This window comes from Dipodomys spectabilis, unplaced genomic scaffold, assembly GCF_019054845.1.
Source record: "Dipodomys spectabilis isolate Male_0828 unplaced genomic scaffold, ASM1905484v1 ptg000727l, whole genome shotgun sequence".
NCBI classification, from domain to species: domain Eukaryota; kingdom Metazoa; phylum Chordata; class Mammalia; order Rodentia; family Heteromyidae; genus Dipodomys; species Dipodomys spectabilis.
The window spans coordinates 96,848-105,036 of NW_024871404.1; the positions used below are offsets into that span (position 1 = coordinate 96,848).

An 8,189-nucleotide genomic window follows, 5' to 3' on the forward strand; every position below is an offset into this window, starting at 1 on the left:
GGATAGCAATCTTTGCCTCTTCAGAGTCCAGAGGTGGGGCTTGTTCTAATCCGGGTATTTGCCTGTGGGTTTGAAAAAGTTCTAAAGACAATTTATTTGATTATTTCTGCATTGCCAGCACTGATCACTGCACAGGTCACCCGTTGAGGTCGATGCAGATTCGGTAGGGCCATTGCTGGGACTGTGAAGGTCAGGACAGCCAACAGCTGGAGTATCACCATCTGCAATTGTTAGAGAACACAAGATCTTCTCAAGGGCTGGTTGCCCTTGGGGATGGTTAGTAATTATCTTTTTTGCTTTCCCTCTTTTATACACAAGCCTCGGCCACCATAGCTGTTTTACTTTCTTTGTTGGTTAGTTTATTTGGGCATCCTCCTGTATAGAGAAAATGGGTAAATAGTTAAGGTTCCTGGCAGGGATCCAAATGGAGGCTGTCTCCCCTATGGGAAAAACGCATCCAAAGGCCCTGCTCATGGTAACTAGGGGGTCAGGTCCTCTCCATTGTTGTGTCAGGGCAGGGGATCCTTCCACCTGACTTTCCTTAAGGTTTGGTGGTCTTCAGTGCTCCTGAAATCTGGATTCAGTTGCCCTTTTTGAAAAGTTTAAAATGGTAATGGTAAACAAAGATACCTATAACTACATATGGGGATAACTCCCTTTTTTGTTTTAATAATTGCTCTTAAAGACACTGGAGATTTCTATCTATAACTACTTGGACTTTGGGAATTATAGGGAGTTCCTGTAGGACGATTAATATTCCATTTGTTAAAAAAAAATTCTGACATTGCTTTACTAACAAAACAGGGTCCATTTTCTGTTTTAACTTGTGCTGGTAGACCCAAGGTGGCAAAGCATTGAAGATGTGTATGTGCTGTGACCCAGCATGCTCCTGAGTAGGTATTTATAGATACAAAGATATATTGAAACTTACCAAAGGCTAGGAAATGAGTAACATCCGTTTGCCAGAGGACGTTAGGTTTAAGGCTTCTGGGATTTACCCCTGGTGGTTGTAATGGGGATACTTTTAAGAAGAGCTGGCATGTTTTACAGGTATGTACAATTCTTTTGAGGTCCTTTACAGGAATCTAAGGAAATCTATGTTGACGACCTCTCCAATTAATGTGGGTTAAATCATGCAAACAGGTAGCCTCTTGTAACATTAATGCTTGTGGACCAGTAGCTAACTGGTCTAACCAATTATTGCCTAGGGATAAAAAAAACAGGAAGTTTTGAATGCCCTCTCAAATGTTGAATATGAATAGGGGCTCCACATCCTTCTAATAGCCCCTTAAGAGTAAACATAAGAGGAGAAATAAGGTTTTCATGCAGCTTAATATATGCTTGGGGAAAATGAGGGAGCAAGTTAATCATATATAGGTCATCAGAATAAAAACTAAAGGGTATTATATTTGAATGTCCTGAAGTGCCATAATTACAGCGAGCATTTTTATATTGTGCTGTCCCTTTGCAAAGTTTAAATCTTTGTTGGCTTCGGGTGTTTTGTTATTACTCAAAGGCTGCATACACAGAGCCTGCTTTACTTCCATCAGTAAAAGCATGGAGAGTGCCAGGAATAGGCGTATGAGAAAATAGAGATGGCATTTTAGAGGAAGTTGCCATAACATTACAGTCCATTTGGATGGCCCATAATGGCGGTCAATTTGGCCTAGAAATCCCTCCAATGAGAGAGCAAGATGAGCATTGGTTCGAGTGAACAACTCAATGTCTGCCATCTGAAAAGAAAAAACAATGGAGTGATGGTGAAGGCCATAATGCCTTTGGGCTTGGGTCCTTCCCTTGACAATAGCAAGTTGGTCTGCCTGAGAGTACACCTGAGGTGTGCCCCCCAGGGGAGTGTGAACCCACTCTAATGGCTCCCCCCTTTGAGTTAAAACTGCAGAAATTAATGTGACACCTGCAAACAACCAAAAGGAAATGGGTTCAAAAATAGAATACCTCCTCAGGGAAATTTCATCCAGGGCTTTTTGGAACTACAAAAGTATTGCCCGATGACTGTCTATAATTGTAATAACTTCTTGGGGTGTTCTGTCTTTTAGTAGGGCAAATAAGGGCACAAGACTATCTGTAGGGACGGGAACCCATGGCAACAGACAATTGATTCCCCCTAAAAGACTCTGAAGTTGGGTTAAGGTTAGCGAGACTGGAAAATCCAGCAAATGCTTAAGGGGGCTGGCCTGAATCAAGATATGGTGGGTTCTGAGCACCTTAAAAGGAGATACCTTTTGAATTTTATTGAGGGCTATGGTAAAACCCCCCATTTTCAACATGGTGAGAACCTGGGCCAGAAGGCCCTCCAGGCTTCCCAGGTCTTGGTGCTCCAAGATTATATTATCCATGTAGGCATAAGCAAGGGAGGTATCTGAACCCAGCACAGGCCCTAAAAGTGTGGACAAGTATTGTTGGCAAAAGGTCGGGCTATTGGCCATTCCCTGTGGCAGCACTATCCATTGAAACCTCCGATCAGGCTGGGAAAAATTAAGAAAAAGGATGGAGAAAGCAAACTTTTGCAGTCATCTGGATGTAGGGGGATAGAAAAAAACTATCTTTAATATCATTGACAACCGAGGTATATTCTGAACATATAGCAGGAGTCCAGGGCATGCCTCTTAGGGGCGTTCCTACTAGCTCCATTCTTTCATTTACCTTACATAGATCTTGGAGCATATGCCAAGCCCCAAAGTCTTTTTGAATAATAAATACAGGAGTGTTCTAAGGACTCATAGAAGGGCGTATGTGCCCAACATTTATCTGTTCCACCACCAAAAGGTGGAGAGCTACAAGTTTAGGTTTGGTCAATGGCCACTGCTCCCCCTAGATAAGGCTGGCCATCTAAATCAAACTTGCATTGACAATACTTTTTTCGAATGGAATCCCTTCCTGCCCCTGGGGCAGTGTGTAGGGAGCAATTCCCCCCCCCCCCCCATGCCGGTTGGCAGGGGATTGTTTTAAACAGTCCCTCTTAAAGTGCCCCTCCTGCCTGCATTTAAAACAAGTTCTCTCCCCAATGGTATTAGGGTTTCTTGGTCCGGGCTGCCAATGCCTGGGTAATAGCCTCATTGCAGATGGCTAAGCCAGTAAGGCTAAAGCTAGTGATTGGGAATGGTGCTGTTTCATTCCCACATCCTGAGAGGCCACCACCCATCTGCTCAGGGTACTCTTTCTCAATCTTGCGCAGTCCATGCGGTGGTCTGCATTCATTCTTTCCCAGACCAGCAGCTTTACAAACTGATCTCATAGGTTCCCTGTGGGCAGCTTGCGGTTTATACTCTTTTGGAATCAGTCTACAAACTCAGCTAGAGGCGCACCAGGTTATTGTCTCACTCCTGCTATGGGGGTCTCAGTGGGCCATCATCCAGTTTATACCAAACAGCCAGTCCAGCCTGCCTCACCTGGTCATGGTACAGGCCAGGTATTGTGGCCTTTTGGAGGCCAGTGGAGTATCCTTCCCCTGTCCCTGTTAACATGGCAAAAGTAATAGGTATCATGGGTTCAGCCTGCCGGTTATTCTCTGCTCGCACTCTGCATTCCTCCTTAAAGAAAGCACACCATTTAATAAACTGAGAACTATTGAGGACAGCTTTGGCAACATCTAGCCAGTCCTTAGGGACACACAGGTGATAATCAACGTCCTATAATAGGGTAAGGGCCCAAGGGGAGTTTGGGCCATCCTCCACCACTGCCTTGCAGAACTCTTTAAGGTCCTTAGCTTGCCCTGGATACCATTCCAATGGCCTGTTAGCTCCAGGTGCCAGATTGACTGGATGTGTTTGGGGAAGTGAATCCTGTGGCCTAGGGTCCAGGCTCCCAAGTGGCACTTCATTAAAGGGCAGGCCTCCGAGTAGGTTACTTCCCCAGCCCTCGGCCTCTCCATGGGAGGTTGGTAGGGGTCTGAGTCTTACAGGTCTCTCTTGCAGGTCACAGAGGGCGCCATACCTCCCCCCTCTGAAGCAGAGGAATAGGGAGGGGCCTAGGAGAGTCAGGGACACCTGAGTCAGAGGGGGTAACCTTCACCTTCGTTTTGATTTCCACTGTCCACTCAACTCCCTCTCAGCGCCATCTTTGCTGCCCATGTACTCCACATGAATATAAATAATATTTTTTTCTCTGCATATCTTAAAAAACCATGCTGACAACATGAAATAAAAAATCCCAAAGTTTAAAACCTTCTTCTAGAAAAGTTAAAGAATTACTGAGAACAAGTATTTTAAGAATAATTTCAGAAAGCTTGAACTCAGGGCCTGGGTTCTATCTCTGAGATTAATAGCAAGGCTATTGCTGTCACATTGAACCATAGTACCATTTCTAATTTTCTTGTGGTTAATTGAAGAGAAGAATCCCACTGACTTTCCTGTCCAACCTGACTTTGAGCTAGGATCTGGAAATCTCAGCCCTCTGAATAGCTAGAATTATAAGCATGAGCTACTGGCACATGGCTACACTAATTGTTTAACTGAAAGAGTTAAAATTGAATGTTAATCATGTTTAACTTTGTAAAATAAAGTTAACTGAAATGCCTTTTACTAGTAATAAGGGATCAAATGTGTCTACTGTGTAGGTGGGTTACAAAGTTCTTACCAAAAGCTAAATACTTCCCTTGTTTTCTATTCTTCCAAAATTGTTTGCTCTCCAGAATCATGCCTTATCTTTCCTTGCTGGTTTCTGTAGCTTATTTCATACATGCTCACAGCTTCTTCAATTATCATTTCCTTATGTGAAGAGCTTGCAAATGTCTATTTTCAATCCAAACTACTTTTATGCACCTCTCATCCATATATTCAACTGCCATAAATACTTGTGAAACAGTAATCTTGTCCATATAATATCCATTACTGGATATAAATGTGTAAGTAAAATTTAGGAAAATAAAGGAATAACATCAATAAATATACCTGATGATTGTAATAGTAATGCTAAATATTACTACAATGCTGTTTTGCTGAGCAATTTAATATAAAGCTCAAGGAAAACAACGTTTTTGAGTGCTGATATTGGGGTTTAAACTCAGGACCTTGCCTTCTCACTTATGCATTTTCCTTCAAGGGCGGTGTTTTACCCTTGAGCAGACATAGCTTTTCTTTTCATTGATGTTCTCTGCCGTGTTCAAAAGCAGGATTTTTAAACCTCTTAATTAGGTGATTCTTAAATATTCATAGGGGAGCAAAAGAAGAATAGAAGACAATAGAAGAATAAAAGAGTATAAGTTCAGGCTTGAAATCGTAGCTACGCAGGAGGCAAAGAGATGAAGATTTTGTTTCAGAGCCAACCAGTGGAGAAAAATCTGTGAGACTCCTATCTCCAATTAACACCCAAAATGCTGGAAATTTTTTGGGGGGATTATTTAGAGATAAGAAACTCTTTGTCTTTCCTTCTTGGGCTGGATTGAAACCGGGATTCTCAGATATCAGCTCTCTGAGTATCTAGAATTACCGGTGTGTGCTAACAATGTCCAGTTTCAAGGAGAGGGCAAGGTACTGATTTCAAGCTCAAGGAACAGCACAAAAACAAAAACAAACCTTATGACATACAAATATACTGATAGAATACAAACCAAAACAAACAAAATATGGGTATCTAGATGGGTGAAGGTCTTAATAGCATTATTATCACTATTATCTTTTCTGGCATATTAAGTAACCCGAAATTATGCATTAAAGGCATAGCTTAGGGGGTAGAGTACTAGCTAAAATGAAATGTATCAAACCTACTTACAGAAGAAAGAGAAAAACAAACAGAATCTACACATATTTCGTTAATGTACTTTTAAATGCATTCCAATCAAGAAAGCTCTAGGCATTGATGAATTTATTATTGACTTTTCCTAAAACTTTGAAGAGATCATTTTGATTCTACAAAAATACTTCTTTAGGAAGGTAAGAAATAGTAGCTGCCCTCTTAAAAGTTTCTTTTTTTTTTTTTTTTGGTCCAGTCGTAGGCCTGAACTCTGGGCCTGGGCGCTGTCCCTCAGCTCTTAGGCTCAAGGCTAGCGCCCACTTGAGCCACAGCGCCACTTCCAGATATTTTCAACTGCTTATGTGGTGCTGAGAAATCGAACCCAGGGCCTCATGCATGCAAGGCAAGCACTCTACCACTGAGCCACCTTGCCAGCCCTTAAAAGTTTCTTTAAAAAAATACCGAGCTGAATTTTGTCTGGAATTATATTCCATGTACTGAGCAATTAAGGCAAATCTTTTCAGGACATTGAGTCTTCTAACCATTAAGTACTTTAATCATCATTTACTTAGTCCTTATTTTTTGTATAACATTTGAAAGATTCTATAAAATCCATTTAGAGGGTCTTTACTCAAAGCAGAATGGCATAATGTAAGCATCTCAGGATTTAGAGCAGTGAGTATGAAAGCCATGAACAGTTTATCTTGTCTTTGAAGAAATTTTTAATGCATAGAGCATAAATAAGAAAGAACATTTTAGGTGATAGAGTAAATAATGGAGGCTAGGAGGTGGCCTAGCACCACCATAGGAAGACGAAAGCTTGGGTGCACCCTAAGGGAGAACTGTCCTGTCCTGTCCTGTCCTGTTGAGATACTTGTCATGCATCAGGTGCCTGAACAGGGAGGGCTGGCACTACTAATACAGCACCATGAATACAGTCAGCTTGGCGCCATCCATTGCTCGCAGCAGAAACCAGATGAAGTGGAGCAGGGATTGGACAGAGGGTGGCCCGTGTTTGTTGGATGGTACTTCTATGCATACATGATGACCACAGACGTGCTTTTGTTTTTCCAATAGAGAAACTGCAGCACTGCCTGGGGCACGAGCATGTCCACTTGCCTGGGAAGCTTTGGGCCATGGAGTCCTCCACCAGCATGTTGGCAGAGCCAACACTGTCTGTGGAGTGTAGAAAGTAGTATCAAGGTTCCCAGTAGTTCTTGCTTTCCACAGAGTCAATGCCCAAAGCAAATGGAACCAGGGGTGGCCCTGTTTCCAGGAACCCCAACTGAAACACTTCAAGGCTCTGGATCAGTGGGGTCCATCAAACTGAACATCCTAGCCAGACACTACATCCACTTCTGCCTTCTTTGGGGACTCCAACACCAACATGGACAGTGCTGCTGTGCTCTTTTGCTGGCCATGAGGGAAGAACAGGAGTGTGCTCCTGAGCACATGAACTCCTGAGCCCCAGAGGGCTTACTTTGGGTCATGTACCTGAAAAAGAGGGTCCAGTACTTCTGGCGTGCCCTTGACGCAGTTTACCTTGCATGTGATTGTTGTCTTCATTCTGGGAGCCTTCCTGCCCCACCATCGCTGCTGCCAATGTGGCCCAAATACTATAACCTTTAGAAAGACTAGGTCAAAGCCTGAAAATATCAATACCAAGAATTGGGTGCATTAAAGAGGAGGGTATGGAAAGGGTAGACAAATGAAGGGAGGAAGGGACAGAATGTAAATGAGCTCATTGGATGAGAGTGAGGGAACAGAAGATGCTGTATGAAAGGGAATGTATTTATCTGCCTCATGAAATTGAAATCCGTCTACACAACTTCTTTATAATAATTATAAACTAAATTACTTTTCTAAAAAGGAATTCATTGCATATACCACAAAACTAAGAAAAGTAATGGAAGGGATGTGTCAGGGGGGGTTGAATGTTGTAAGGATGGCATGGATCAATATGCACTGTCTTCATAAACTGCTTTGTTACATGGCACTTCTTTTGTACAACTGCTTAAAGATAATTGACAAATAAAAATAATAAATGAATAGATGTAAGGTAAGGTGAGTACAGGAGAAAGAAATGGTTGATATATACTTCTGATATGGAACAGGGCTTCCCTTTAGGTTGGAATCCTGTAGAAGATCTCTACTGTTTTTATAATATTTCAGAATAAGATGAGATTCATAAAGCATGATTCATTATAATTTGTCAAAAATAATTTAAATAGTTGTTAATTACCCAACAAAATTAAATTCCTATAGTATCTTTGTGAATAAATTTAATTTATGATCATGTTTTGACAGAAAAATCTATGAAAATGTTTTATTTATTTATTATTTGGTCAGTCATGGGGCTTGAACCCTGGACTTGGGCACTACAAATCAGCTCTTCAGCTCAAGGCAAGCACTCTACCACTTGAGCCACAAAGCCATTTCTGGTTTTCTGGTGATTAATTAGAAATAAGAGTCTCATGGACTTGCCTGCCTGGGCTGGC

At 41.9% G+C, this 8,189-nt stretch overlaps 1 pseudogene; it reads right to left on the minus strand.

Annotated features, from left to right (window-relative positions):
• Positions 1 to 6,606: 6,606 nt before the first annotated feature.
• On the minus strand, positions 6,607 to 7,181 carry LOC122102041 (annotated as a pseudogene).
• Between the last annotated feature and the right edge of the window lie 1,008 nt (positions 7,182 to 8,189).